At 43.7% G+C, this 5,653-nt stretch overlaps 1 pseudogene; it reads left to right on the top strand.

The window, feature by feature from the left end:
• Positions 1 to 285: 285 nt before the first annotated feature.
• LOC146862251 (cis-aconitate decarboxylase pseudogene) lies at positions 286 to 2,625 on the top strand (annotated as a pseudogene).
• Positions 2,626 to 5,653: the final 3,028 nt, after the last annotated feature.

Genomic DNA, 5,653 nt, shown 5'->3' with positions numbered 1-5,653 from the left:
TGAGAATTTTACTTAAATGCTGTCTCCTCCAATAGTCAACCTTGTCTGTTTCCACTTCTGTAAAGAGTCTGCATTGGGCAATGGCACAGTCACTCAACCAAATCTTAGAATATGGATCCTACACTTCTGTAAATGGTTTCCATAGGTCGATGACACAATCTCTGTGTTTAACGTCACTTCAATCAATCTACTTAAACTACATCCTACCTGCGTGGACCTTCATTACTACATTATTTTGGCGATGAGTTGGTGACTACCTACATGCAACTAGCGGATCTCAGGGATATGGCGAACAAAATAGGACCTGAAGATGAAACTTCGAACAAGATACAACGGTGTTCTACACAGAACAACAGAGACGTCAACAAGGAAGAAACAAGTCCTTCACAGAAAAGCAAAGAATACATCAAGAAACATGTAAAGGTGAGGCACTACGCCTCTCAGCCCCACCAATGTCATCAACTTTGCCTAGTCGTGCTGTGCTCATCTGATCTACATACATGGGACTTTGACATTTACAAGCAGTGTTTTGGTAATGCAAGGTAATCCCATTCAGGCTACAACCAAAAGAAAATGGGATGATGGTTCTCCCATTTCGTGTAACAGTGAGCCCAACGAAGTTTAATGGAGGCTACATGCTGGAGGAAAGTTGGGGATGATTGGTATATCATCATCCTCTACACACATGTCTGCTCCTCAGTCAACTTTGGCTTGCGCTTTTCTCTGGAAACATCACTACGTTGTCCCATCTGCATAGTGTTAAAAGTATTGCTGACGCTTTTGCCCATTCAAATTACCCCTGTGTGGCATGTTCGTTTTTGCCGTCTACGTTGTGTGATCTTGAACTCTTCTTCCTCACAGCTCTACGGATTCGTATTGTTTTAATATTCGGTGCTATGTGGAGTCAGCATGCGATGTAATGACTTGCAGGGAAACAGCCGCGTTGTAATGGCTGTTTCCCCTTCCTGACCCACACTTCTTTAAGGACCTTCTAATCCTCTACTCCTCTTCTAATAGGCTCACTCCATGGAATTCGATGACGCTTGGCACCCTGCCACTCACCCATCAGGTGCTGTGCTGCCGGCTCTAATAGCTGCCTTCCAGATGTTGCCCGTGGGCTTCCAACCCAGTGGCTCAGACTTCCTGTTGGCACTCAACATGGGCATCGAAGAGCAAGGAAGGCTCATGCATTCCTCAAATGAAGCCAGTAATATCCCTAAAAGGTTTGTATGATGTCCACAAGGGGCATAAATATTCCATGACAAACTCATGATACCCATGGGGGGGCTGCAGTATCTCCCAGGCATGGTTAAGGTGGTCAAAGAGGGTAGAAATATTCAATGATTTAAGTCTGTGATCCCTAGAGAGGGGGAATGTCATGATGTGTGCCTGATGGGCGCACAGGGCAGGAATATCCGCCAGAGCAACCTTTACTGCAAACAAAATAATATATGGATAGCACACAATTCAATGTAAATATGATAGCATTTATTTTTCTGTTCGCTGTAACTAGATTTGTGTCAAATGTCTGATGAGATCTTAGCATATTTCTATTTCCTCGTACTGCATGATTGCATTAATGTCTAACATGCTTTAAGTATATTTCTGTAGTTCACACTTATTATTAGCATTGCCCCTCATCTAAACCTATTCTGGTATTATCATTATTCCATGTCTGATACAGTTCTTTGTATTTCCTGCAGGTTACACCCTCCTTCAGTTGTTGGAACCGTGGGCAGTGCTGCTGCTAAAGAAACACTCCTTTCATTGAGTGCAGATCAATGTGCCCATGCTTTGGTGATCGCTGCGTCTCTGGCAGGGGCACCTATGGCCAATACGGCAACTCTTGCCAAACCTCCCCATATTGGCAATGCGACCCACTTTGGGATGGAAGCAGCACTTTTAGCTGCCCGTGGGATGGAAGCTAACCCACTTTTCTTGGATGATGTGCCCGCCTACTCGGGGTTCAGTGCTTTCTATGGTGACTTCCAGCCTTCGGCCCTGGCAATGCCAGATCAAGATTACAGCTTTCTTTTGGAGAAGCAAGACATCGTCTTCGAGAGGTTCTCAGCTCACTTGGGCATGTACTGGGTGGCAGACACTGCCATCTCAGTCAGGAACCGAGTCGCCAATATAACCGGCTCCTGTAACCCTGCTTCCATCCGCGCTATTCTTCTGATGGTCCCAGTCTCCAAGTATATCAACAGGCCCTTCCCAGAGTCTGAACACGAGGAGCAACACTCATTCCAGTTCAACGCCCGCTCAGCCCTCCTGGATGGCGAGGTGGGCATCTCTTCCTTCAGTGAAGACAGCCTTAGGAGACCAGACCTCATCAACGTATTGAAGAAAGTGGAGTTAGAACACCCTGAAGACAAGGTGGCTAACATTGACAAGATGTACAAAGAAGTAGCGCTGCTCCTGGAGAGTGGAGAGATCGTGACCGGCAGATGTGACACCTTCTATGGACACTGGAGAAAGCCCCTCAGCCAAGAATCCCTCCATGAGAAGTTCCTCTCCAATGCTACCCATGTGCTCCACCAAGACCAGGCACAAGCAATTATTGAGGTGGTGAAGGAGATAGAGAGCGTTGTAGACTGTTCACAACTGACATCATCCCGGCAGTAACCATGTTCAACCAAAATTCATCCCTCTCACAAAGTGGAAGTAAAACTTTACATGAACTACCAGGTGCAATTATCTTTTGCATACCCTGTTTACACAAGATTGAAAATCTACTCAAGGAGAGGGACATTACCAATTCATTGTATAAAACAATAAATGTCAATCATGTCCTCTCCCATCATGAAAGGTACTGCATGTCTCACAGTACAATGAGATCCCCTTTTAACCCAGTACAAATTCAAAAGCATCTGGCTGGCCAGAAGCAATAGGATTACGATTCATAGAACCTCATCGGTACTTTGTAAGGACTGTAAAATGCAATTTGTATTTATTGTTATTTATTATTTGTTTATTTATTGTTTAATAAAATGTGACCTCATCTCACTGAAATACCATGTATTCTTTGAACTAAGTAAATCTCCCCTTGTTGCCAAATACAGGAAGAACTGAATCTTCAATTTTAGTCTAGTACTTAATTCTCCTTGTGACCTACTCTCTCTTGTGTACTTTTCTAAAAACACAGGACAAAATAGGTCATTACAAGTACTTTCTATTGAAATATCTCATATTTTGTCAATGAAACGTATTTTGTGCTTTCTCTGGTTATTTATTTAATTTTGAATAAAGTGTCTGAATTTATTGTACAGTGCTTTTAATTTTTGATGTCTAAAGCAGCTGACATTTTAGATGCTAACTTACAGGGCGGCTGCACATGTTGATATTGTGACTGGATTCTCTCACATACAGACCTTACATATGAAACTCTATTTTTCAGCTGTTGCTTAACATACTGTCCCTCTTACTAGAGTTTCACAATCTTCCCTCTTTTTAGGAACATCCCTTGAATGCCCAACTACTCATATAACAGCCGGAATATACATATCTGAACAAGTACCAAAGATTGATCCGATCATGGCACACATGTTTCAGCTGTTGCCATCCGGCTTGCACTACTGTGGTTATTTTCCAATCCCCAGTGTTCACAAACTCGTGCCATGTGTGCTGGAAAGTGAAGCACATTAAAAATTAATTATTTAGGAAATACACAGAAAATCATACATTTTGCCAACCAATTCTGTGAGCCACTCCACTCAGTCAAACATACGGACCAATATTTAGAAACACCATATTTTAAACCTACTTATGAAAAAAAAGAGGTGGGAGGTGGAGTTTTTTGATTCTCTCATACATGCATTTCTGAAGGGTTTGCCCTTTGTGCCGTCTGTAATTTCTCATCTCTACTACGCTCTGTCAAGAAAATATAGGCACAATTTGCATACTAAACTGCAAGTGGTTCTAGTCAGACAAACATAAGTCTTCCAATATGCGGATGATTTGTTAACTTATTTTGTATAATCACATCTCTAATGCTACTTTAGCTTAAGAGCAGTAGTGGCCAGCACATATAAGGCCGGTGAGTTGGGGCGAGGGTGGGGCAGGATGGGGTGGGGTGAAGTTGACAGTCGACGGGAGAGTATCTTAGAAAATAAATAAAAAACATTTACCTTGCGCCCGCTACATCGCAAACTGGGCAAAGCGTCCGAGTCGGCGAGCGCAGGTTAAGTGTTTTTTTAAATTTCTTTATTTATTTTGACCTCTCCCGTCGATGAAATAAAGTTTGATGATAAAGTTTGCCAGAGGAGTCATGTATATGTTGAAAAGTACGGGGATGAGTGATGATTTCTGTGGAACGCCGCAGATCCTTGGTCCTTGGATTCTGATGTGAACGGCAAGTACTTGACTCGTAGTGTTCTTCTGGAGAGAAAGGAAGCTATCCATTTGAGTGTTGGTCCTTGTGTTCCCACTGTGTGTAGTCTGGTGATGAGTGTGTGGTGGTAGACAGTGTCATAAGCTGCACAGAAGTTATAATGATATGGGTGGGGGTCTGTCCATGGTCAAGGATGGTGCATATATCATCTGTGGCAGTGATGAGGGCTCTTTCTGTGCTGTGATTGTTTCAGAATCCTGATTGCGAGTCATCGTAGTTTGGTCTTCTCTAAGATTTTGGCTAGGTAGGTGAGCAGCGAAATTCGTCCTAATTGCTGAGTACTTTGGGGTTGGCTGAGGGTATTTTCAGGAGGGCTGTGATTTTGGCGTGTGTTTTCAGCTACCTGGGAAGGTGGCTGTCAGGAGGGAGGTGTGGATGATAGAAACGAGTGCAGCACTGACAGTGGCTCTTCCTAGTTTGCAGATATGGTGGGGGCAGGGGTCTGTGGGAGTCCCTGAGTGAACTTTCTTCATTATTACTCCAGTGTCCTCGATGGATAGAGGGTTCCTTGCTGTCAGTTGGGAATCTTTGGTTGATGAGCTTAGCAGGCTGTGAAGGTCGATGGGGGGTGGCTGGGGTTCAAAGTTCCTGTAGATCTTGGTGATTTAGTTATGAAAGAAGTTAGAGAAGTTGTTACAGATTTCTTCTGTAGGGGAAATGGTTTGGGTTGCAACTGTTGGGTTGGTGAATTCCTTGACAACAGTGAAAAGTTCAATGCAGTAGTTGGAGCTAGATTTGATGCTCAGGGTTAAGGCCTTTTTCTTGATGGTGTTTGTGTCTAAGGTTTTTCTTACTGTGCTTTCTCAGGTGTCTCTCGTTTTCCTTTCGAGTTGTTTGTAAACTTTCTTTGATTCTCTGAGAATTGCAGCTTTGTGCCAGCTAGCTGGTTTGTTGGATCTTTTTGTTTTCGTGTTTTTTTCAGGGGCACCATGTTATTGGCGCAGGTGGTAATATAGTTGTTGAGGTTGTTTTGTCATTGATGAGTTCATATGGGGGGTCTGGGTAGATTAGTTAGAGGCTTCGTAGGGGTGCTTGGTTGCCCTGTTATGTGGAAGTGGGCTATGGAGTGGTCCGTCAATGTGAGTGGAGGGATGTGGCTGACTTTAACCTTGTCGCTAGAGGAGAAGATGGGGTCCAGGGTATGTTCAGAAATGTTGGTAAGGCCTTGGATGAGCTGGTACGGCCGATGTTCTGTAGACTTTTGAGCAAGTCTGTGGAGTTGGATTCCGTGGGGTTGTTGAGATGAAAGTTGAGATTGCCTAG

This window comes from Triturus cristatus, chromosome 2_2 (genome assembly GCF_964204655.1).
Source record: "Triturus cristatus chromosome 2_2, aTriCri1.1, whole genome shotgun sequence".
NCBI lineage: Eukaryota > Metazoa > Chordata > Amphibia > Caudata > Salamandridae > Triturus > Triturus cristatus.
The sequence above is the reverse complement of the archived record's forward strand: the minus strand, read 5'-3'. Positions and strand labels throughout refer to the sequence as shown.